Source organism: Ascidia mentula, chromosome 2, assembly GCF_947561715.1.
Source record: "Ascidia mentula chromosome 2, kaAscMent1.1, whole genome shotgun sequence".
Lineage (NCBI taxonomy): Eukaryota > Metazoa > Chordata > Ascidiacea > Phlebobranchia > Ascidiidae > Ascidia > Ascidia mentula.
The window spans coordinates 4,097,622-4,108,127 of record NC_138567.1 but is presented as its reverse complement, the minus strand read 5'-3'; positions in this window follow the sequence as shown (position 1 = coordinate 4,108,127).

Sequence of the window (10,506 nt, the reverse complement as noted above, 5' to 3'; positions counted from 1 at the left end):
AGAACGTAATCTCGAGCGCTTGGTAGGTTTAATACACTGGCTTAACTGAGCCGAAACTTTGCTGCAAATATATTTACCTGCGTTACAAATCTTAATTGTCCGCATGTTTTTATGCTGACGTTTACAGACAATGTAAAGTTTGCATGAATACCTGAGCAATCAGTCCTCAGGCAAAACATTGACGCTTGTTTTTTAATTTTTGACGTTTTTTAAAATGATTAATTTATGAACACACATTATGTTCACGCGGTTTGCCAGTCTGTAATCGTAACAACCAGACAATACATGCGTAACATAGTAACATAGTAACTGCCAAAACAAAACAGTTTTGCAAATATTGTGGAAGGATATATAGGTTCAATTGTTCCTGCCTGGTTCAACTCCTCAATACACAAAAACATTTCGAAACATTTTTCATACGTTCGTGAAAAGCTTCAGGCCATTAAGCGTGAACTAATGTTTGGAAAGGCCATTTTGTTTTTGATGAGAGCGTAAAATATCGTATGGTTGACGGTTCACCAACTCACAATCCTCACTGTTTAGCCATCAACTCACTTTCAAAGACTTAAGGTTTGATAAGTTCGGAAACGACACTTTTTTGCTAATCAACGAACTTCTGAAACCTACAAACCATAGACCAACTGATTTCCTTGTTATACGACTTATCTAACAATACACTGGGCTCTGTCGTCCCAATACACCGAAGCCAAGACCACTGGGTTCAATTAAAACAAGGAAAGCGATTCAAATTGGACACTCTCATTAATTGCCCCTCTGTGACAAAACAAACACGCGCTTCGAATTATCAGGCTTTCATCGATTGTGACGTCACCACGCTTGACTCCATTAGTATCTGCGCACTGTCAAGCTAATCAAATCTCGAATGTTCTTCAAACATTCACTTGCTGCATTGATTGAAGCTGAAACTTGATTTAAATAACATCGGGGATACGTTGGTACTAGTTGATTTGTGACGGTTTGGAATGCTGTGTAAAGAATACTTGCATCATGTACAGATAGCAACGGGCAAGGGTAATAATTACGCGCAGTCAAATCTACCACAAGCAACATTCAAATAAGCCCCATTTTCCTGTTAACAATAATGATGACGAAAACACAATATCCAATCTCTCGTAATTTCGTTTTCTTTTCCTGTCTGCTCAGTTTTAAGGAAGCTGATCGTGGTTAGCCGATACAATGAGCAGAAGCTATTTCAAGGGCCAGCTGCGAACAATCTCAACTTATTCGATTGCGGTCGCTACTTGTGCGAAGACATGAGGATTCAATAAGAATTGCTGAATTCCAATGACAATTTGAAACTTAAGCTAAATCGCCCGGGCCCAATGCATTTCAAGTTGATTTTTTGCTCGTCCATGATTGTCATTGATTAAAAACACTAACTTGTGATACATACAAGTATAAACTTCATCTATTAATTGCCCGTACTAAATAATATAACACAACGCTCTTCGTTCAGCTCCACAGTCTCCAACTTCAACAATATCTTAGTCCTTCCATTAGTCGGTAATTTAGCAATACAAAACATAACTACCAGCTTTTTCAAATTTTCACGGAAATTGGACAATCACAAAACCAATACTATCTCACATTAAACCCTTTCATACAAAACGATCCAAAGCTCAATCCTCAGTACAAAAAATACAAACAGACCATTGCACCCAAACGGCGATGCCAGCTGCAGGCAACTCACTAAATACTTCGAGAGGCAAATGGAATCGAGGCGGGCACACTGGGCTTTATCCTGCGGCTGAATAACCCGCAATTGAGTGTCGACTTCTCGATGCAACAGCCGTATCGCGAAAGACGCAGTGCGCAATCGTTCGTTCCCTTCTGCGACTCGAGAGCTTCGACCGACGTTTGTTCTTTTTCCCATTCCGTTTGTCAATAAAAAAATGTACTCGCCCGCCCGCCCCCCACCTCAACGCGATCGCCGGGGAAGGGGGAAAACGAAATACCAGTTTTAATTGCGAAGTTGAGATATACCGCGACACTGTGCAAGGACAATACACGTGGTTTATCAAGGTTAAGTGCTGAGTGGCCGCTGGGCTGTGGCGATTCTTCCCTTTGACCTGACACCGCTTAGTGGTAAACATTTAACTTCAATAACCATAATTTGATTGGCACACGGAAATGTTACCGAACCAGTGTTTTTCTGACAATGTATTTTTGTGACCAGTAAAATTTAATTCTTAATATATACCACCTTTTGGCGCCAATTTATTCAATGTGTATTCAACCAACATTCGTCTGGCATGCGGCGAGACATCGGGCTTATAGCATTAACATTGAGTCTAGCTTTAAACTTCAAAAGACTGGGAAACGTTGATAGTTCAATACAGTGCAAACCTTCCTAGCACTTATTGAAATGTTTTCCTGTTTCTCGCCATTAAATGTCCCGTCAGCAAGAGTTGTGTTAAATAGGAGCGAAGGTATAAAGTTACGTATACCCAGAAGCGACATTTCACAGTTCAATTAACGTGACCGGTCAAGCGCGACGGGTTATAAACCAGACTATGTTTGAGTAACAAACCTCATCAAAAAACAGTCACACCCCAACGAACACTGTACATTTCTGCGGCCTTTTAGAGGCATGTATGAACTTTGCGATTTTGGCGCATTCGTTTATGTTGGTGATGGTGGTTAGATGACTTTTCGTTTTTCGATCAAAACAGGTGACGTTCACGAAGTGGAAAATATTTGGATACCAACAAGGGTTGTTTTGCCTCATTGAACACAGAACTTAGTGTTTTCATAGCCTTTCAACTCCTGATGGCATTAAGGCCTATACTTTTCCCAGCAATTTCCAAACCGATCTTCTAGCAAAAATTACCTGCCGTAAGTTCTATTGTAAGTTCCAAGCACAATATATTTCCTTGTGGTGGAAATGGTTACATCTGAACTTTTCCCCTTCCAGTGGCAGTTTTGAGCGAACAGGACAAAATAATTCTCACCAAAATCCCTTGGACACCGGCTTTGTAATTGCAACTTGTCAAAGTCGGGCAAGTTTTGTAAATGATGAAAGATTCTATTGGCATCATTGTCACAAGTATTAGTGGATTTTACAAAACAAACTCAACCAAACGCTACGGCCACAAAGTTGCCAGACCCATAATTCGATGACGGTCTACTGTCATTCAAATTTATTGTTAAATATCACACGCATATCTTACAATTATTGCGTCATAAACAAATTTGTTTGAACACAAAACAGTGATTTGATTGTACCAATTTCGAACGTTGCGTTTGTTATTTTAGACATCCGAGCGTAAAAGAGGCAAATACCGCCCAAAGTATGAGTGGCAGTGGTTTCACGCCCTATGCCTTAGTGACGTCACAAACAACATAGTGACTTAACAGGCAAAAAATATTGAATTTCAAAGTCTTTTTATAGCTGCTTTTTGCAGATAACTCGCTGTAACAAGCTGCATCAAATAAAGCGTGAAGGGCACTCGATGATTTCAAAACATGTCAAAAAATCGTCCATTCTTACCGCTAATTATTCAACCGTAACAGTTGGATTTGTTGTGTAAAGGTTAGATAGCTCGTCCTAAAATGTAACTACAAATTTAAAGTTGCTGCCACCACAAACCACAGTTTTGAATGTTCTTTTTATAGTAGTTTGTGGAATTGGTTTTAATCGCATTAGTTTTCTGACAGGGACTCCGAAAAAGTTTTACGTAACCCCATTTAAACTGAGATAATTAAAAACCTACTGTTACCCGAATAAAACTAATCACGAAAATTAAATTCAAACTACAATGGCCGTAATTACAAAGAAGGGTCTATATTTGTTGTCAAGGAACAAAGCTTGTTTAATGGAAAGCAAAACCAGCTGGCGGTCGCGACTGATTATGTAAATGCCTTAATACAGTTAGAAATAGGCACTTTAATTTACAGCCGTTGGACGAACAATAACAAGCGAAGAAAAATAATCAATATTTAACGAGCTGCTTCAAAGGAATTTGGGTCGCCGAGCAAAAGTAGGCACCCGCTAAGAAACAGTGTAAAACAAGCGTGATGCCCATTGTCTTTAGCGGTCATAATGCTCGCACTGTGACGTAACAACGCCGATTGTCAACGTCGAGCATCCAAATCGACTTGACATTTATTAGCGTTTTTGTGCAAAGTAACTTTCGCACGGCGACACATTCGCAACAATCGCCCTAACCGTGACGTAACCATTGCAACCTCTGCGACGCAACAGTGCATTAATTGAACCGGAGTAGTGCCAAAAGGTTCCTAGAGTTGCTAATGTACTGTGGTTAACGAGCGGACAGTAGGTTAAAATGCTTAGCAAACAATGAGACGACTATTTTACAAACCTGGTAGCTCGCTTGTCAAGCATGCCTATACACGAGTAAGGCCAAACTGCTAAACGGCAACGAATGAAATCTGTATTCCAGAAATAGGTTAACGTATTTAAAATACAGGTACACAGCCCCTTTTCTTGACACAATCATGTAATTGTAAAGGATTGACAACTACAGCAACTACAGTAACCAAAGTAATCACGTAATTTTTTGATTATTCCGCAAATCCATGCAGATGACTTAGTTTTATTACAATAGTCACATTCGTTGTACAGACACTTATGTTGAGATTTTTACCACATATTCCATGGGCAAAGACAAATAGCACCGCATTTCCCAATGCAATAAAGACAACGTCGAAGGCGCATTTGTCACATATCCCATAAATCAAAGACCGATTAGTTGCATGAAGCCACAGAGGGGCTTGCAAGGATATCCTACCATCCCCTATCGATTTGACGCTGAGCATGAATCCAGAGACATCGTCGTTTGACTTCATGGATTATAAATCGATTTTTATATTGATATGCAAGCGGATGAAACGACATCCACTAGCTGATTAAGTAAACCGCCCCTGAGGCCAATGATGCGAGCGTTTGAGAGAGAGCATGAGAACGAGGCAAGTAGGAAATCGTGTTGCATTGATTGCACTTTGTCGGGTGAACGAAACGGGAATATTCAAAATAAAGAATGCGGATCGTGTTACCGTAATTACGCATAGAATCTTTTCATGAAACAAAGTGCACAATAGTCTCTGCTAACTTGACTTCACTGATGTCTTGGCACATTGATACAATCTATTAACATTGCTAACAAGCTTTTCGCGAGTTTCCGGCGCTTCTTCAGGTGTAAATGTCATGGAATTTTTAATCGCTGGATGCGAAAGGATCGCAAAACCTGGAAAACCGTGCAATAAAACTAAACAGAGGCAATAATAGATTCAAATACACAATAACCATTAGCAAAATTATGCCAACTAGTTGTGAATTGGAAAAATCCGTTACCCAAAACAACGTTGGCACTCTGGCTTTGTGGAACAACAAAATGCAACAAATTCTAAAAAATATTTAAAAAAAACATGAGCACCGCGATTATAATGTAAGAAAAAGTACCAAATACATTGTGCGCTCTGTAATTTCCGCATTCCCCAATCCAGGCACCTTTTTATATTTAAACCAACTGTCTGAAGCCTCGTTTAACAAAGTTCGCATGAAGTTTGTGTCAATATTAGAATTGGCAGTAGCAAACACATGGTAAAATATGTTTAAATTATTAACTATGTTGTGAAACATATTTCAGATTGCATTAGTTTTATTAGGCGCATTACAGTGTGGCTATTTCAAAAGCCTTTAATCGGACTTACAGCATGAAGAAATGTTGAATTTCAAATCAAAACATGTAGTCGGTCGAACAATATTAAAGAAATATTCGCACAATGCACTCGCATTCTAATCTCAATACGTGTAGTTATGACGTCATAGTGAGCAATGGGTGGGACGCGCGATCGATCGGCATTCGACTAAATCATGGCAATTAAATCGAGACCGCCCCGATGTTCACCGTCCGGTTTGTCTGCGTTCGTCCCCAAAGGAAATAAACGCGAGATACAATAGACGGCACTGTGGAGTGGACAAGGTTATCAGCAATATTGCAGGCGGATTGGTAAATCGAATTTTCGCCTCGTCCCACATCCCCAATTGCAGCCAACAAATTAAGTACCGACTGCTCGCTTTTATTTGCTCGTGAAAAGGAAAGCAAACGACGCAATAACACTTGAGGTAATACGCGGACCGTCGAATGAGGTTCGGTGACGACGTTGCAGTGGCCGAATTCCCAAACCCACTGCCCATTCCCACGCACTTTATTGGCTAGGATACATGTATGTCCATTCGGTTCAAACATATATACAAGCAAACAGTATAATACAGTCTGGTGCTTCGTAATGACCGGTGGTCGTATGTCCACAAAAAATATTAAATTCGATGGAAATATTTCAACATAGTAATCCCTGTCCACAACGTAACAGATAGTTTATTTGTTAATTATGTTCAAAAACAAACCCGTATTGCCTTAAAGCTGGTACGAAAATAGACATATATGCGTATCTCGGTCACATGTTAAGAGATTATTTTGGGGATCTCTGTACGCGAAAGACCTCAAAACCCAAGAGCATAATGAACCGAACAGTACAACGCAAATTTTATGAATTTTTTTTAAGCCAGATTGTTACCACAATATACATATACTAATCATAACGCAAACGTATAGGACTTTAATTTTTTAATACAAAACAATTTGCCAAACTGCATGAGTTTGTTTATCGGACACCTGCCAGCCCCCACCAATTCACGCCCAGCATATGCGGCTCACACACGCATTAGCGAAATTGCGTTGGACGCATATTGAAATCGGACAAACCTTTTTGCATGTTACGGAGATTATTTTGCCAACAGCTTTTCGCGACAATTTGTTGTTCCCTCTTTGAATAATTCAGCTTATTGACTGCTAAAGGTCTCCATAATTTATGCAGGCTCATAATGCAAACGAACAAATTTTGTTTCTAAAAACATCACGTTGTATTCTTGGGTTTTCCGGGATAAGTGTTGACATTATAAAAGGACATATAGAAAAAAAGGCTAGAAAATTGGGATTGGATTTTATATGAGATTAAATAGCTTCAGTTATGGAATAAAAGTCATTTTGAATTTTTTTATAGATTTTTTTTACAATTGACAGGAATTCAATGCATTTTAATTTATTTATAATTTGCTGAAATTTATTGCGGCAAATGAATATAAAAAATAATTTGTTGATAAAATTTATGACCATTGTATGATTTAACGAAAAAAACACGGAGTCAAAATAATAAAACACACAAAAAATAGTTCTCGACGTTCGGTTTACACGAAACGCGCTTTGCACCTGGTGCGTCACGAAGCGCTCACACACCTACGTCACAATCGCTACGATTGTAACAATCACAATAAAACGATGAGCGCGCATGAATAATTGAGTTCGCGACCGCCGCATGCGGGAACAAGAAGACGTTTCGTCGTCCATCACAATATCGCACCCCACGACCGTCTCAACCTCCTTCAGAGAAAGATAGCAACACAGAGAATTTGAACCGCCCTTCGGCGTGTATATTGCGATCGCATTATGACGTCGACAATGCCGGATTGTCGTGGGCGCCCCGGTGTTTAATTATAGCCCACAGACAGAGCGAACGTCGTAAAACAACTAGGATTGGAACAAGATTGGGGGTCGGTGAATATTAACCGCGTAGGGGCGTTCCGCAATCGACGAATGCGCGCAATAAATACGCGAGACGTGTAAAGCGATCGTAAACGCGATTTATGTGATGGGGGGATGTATTGGCGGGCTTGAGAAAACTCGCCATGACGTTGCCCCATTGCGACAGTTGATTAGCGCGTCACTTCTTTGTGACGCAATAAATGCGTTGTTCGGATTACCACTTTCGCGTCAGAGAATGTTGGAGAGGAATAAAAACATTACGAAAAGACAAAAAAGGTATTTAAATGAAAACAAAACTTCGGGTATCTGTGCAGTCATAGTTTTAAAAAACACAAACACAATAAAATGAGTCGTTTACAGTCCAGGCACCCAAATGATTTGATTGTACAAATTTGGCTCAAGAAATACAAATAATTTCAAATGTAGTAATCGTTTCTAAAGTTAGCATTCATTAGGCCAGAACTCCCTTATCATGGCATAAATCACCACAGAATCTGCAACTCCTTTATCATCGTGACCACCCTATGATTTAAATCGTAATCATAGTCGTTACAAACACCTGGTTTACATTATGCACCACCTAGGCTTGCAGAAATTGAAATGTTTAAACGATTTTCATTTTAGACTTTTTTTTAGACCTCCAATTATAATTGGAAATAAATCTAGTTTGTCAAGAAAGAAAAATTCAAGAACATAATTGTGGACACAGTAGGACTATTCGAAACTGTCTGCTCTTTTCTGTTCAATACTTTATCCTTAAAAAAACAACCAGCTAAACCGCATATCACCCGCTGGCATAACTGCACAAAAATCATCAATGAGTTCGCCTATCACAAGAAATACACTTGCAACATATAGGCTTGGTGTCGGCTTGCCATGAGTTGAAAGCACTCATTGCGCGATTCACTATCTGTATTGTTTACTTAGGGAGCGCCCCTCGAAACGAATCGATATCATGACGTAGGAGTATTAACCCACCTCACTTTATCTCTTACCATAACCAAAACTTTTGCAAAAATATTTTGTCACATTTTCGTTCGTAGCATTTTGCTTTTATCGAAAGATGTGGCGGAATAATATGAGTAAAAAAACTGCGAATCTTTTACTTCGACTCAACGAGCAGAAACAAAACTGTTGCAACGACTTTAAAATCCCACCAATTACTCACAACAAAACTGCGACCGAGAATGATTCTCTCAAGTTCTTCGAAACCCAATTGTTTAGCCTTTTGTATATCACATTGGATTGTTGAGGCGCCACAGACTTTGAGGCTGGCTATCTATGAATAAAATCAATAAAACTGTGATGTAATTCTATTAGCCAATATTAAATATATTACATCGATTTGTATTCGATCGATCGTTTGTATGCATCAAATAATTGATGGGATAATTCGATATTTGCCGTAAATTCGCAAACTAACTGGGTTATTTCTTTTGCGTGACGTCTTTAAACATTCAATGGAACAAGGTGATTTGCAGGTTATGTATAGGGAGACAGCACCATTGAACACGATTTATCCCATATTAATTAAATAAAGCACCTGTAACTGATCGTACCAACATGTAAACATGCATGCACTATGTCAAAATACATGAATTTTTGAAAACGCCATGTCTGCTTCAAGCAACATTGCATCGCTACTTTAAATGCCTTTACAACTTTTTAAAATTATTTCTTGATGCCGCACCGGGATTTGAACCCTCGTTATCTACGCCACGAATCCAATTCACGTTTTCTACTTGGGATATTGGTCGGGCGCCCGATGTTTCCAAACTGTTGCCTATCTGACAGTACTGATTGCTCGCTAACGCCACCAAGCGACGTTGGGAGAGCCAGGAAAAATATATGTTAAAATTATGAATCTCAAAATACGCATAGATTTACACGCAAGTAGCACACAACCAAAGTCGGGTTAAACACTTGCACTAAAGATGTTTGGTAAAAAAGGAGGCACCTGAAACGTGATTAGATACTTTATATGCTGGTAAAACCGCAAAAACAGTAGCAAAGTAAATAACTTCCATTAATGTAATGTTTTTAACATCAAGTCGGGCTTGTACCATATTCACGTACATATATAACGAAAGCTCGTGCTAATAAAATTGTTCAACAGTCAGTCTGTTTAAAACAGTGCACCAGCAGCAAGTACTATACTGTATATATAAGTCACATACCGAACCGGTACCGAACAGTTTACAATAGAATTATTGCTGTTCAGAAACCCGAAGGTGAAATTTGCATAAAGTGATTCCTGATTTTAACCAGATCACAAACATTTTGTTCTAAATTTATTTTTCCTGAAGCGAGGAAGCAAAATAATTCTAACCAATCGGCAACTCTACAAATACATGCCTTTTTTATACCCTGTATGATGCTGTGCTATTTCGCATCTACCTTCCACTCAGACCAAAGCAACCTCGACATCACAGATGACTTACACAATGATGGTAGCTTAATTTAGTGCGATATGCGCCAATACAACTCGATGATCTGCACGTGCAAATCACAGAGGATTGTTGTTTTAGGAACTTGTAATAAATTGACACTTGAGCACGTCTGCTCGCCACCCATGCCTCTCTTTAAAGGGGAACTGACGATTTATTTCCGTCCAATATGCGTGTGGTTCTGGCTCAGGTATTTCACAACCCACGCAAGAGATAAAGTGGTTCTCTGGGTGGAGTTTGTCCTGTCGTTGAACCAATTTTTTTGATTCGTTTATCATTTACAGTGCATTGAAAATACAGAATCATGTGGTAATAGGTTCAAAAAGTTGGAAAAACTGTACAACGACATCGCGTATTTTCAACGAGCGGGTGGTTTAACTGCATTGCGAAAACATGTTTCCATTAAGTTGGTTTGCATGGAAACATACGGTAGGCTACGTCATCATTGTTTTATTGATGAAATTTCTACGGCC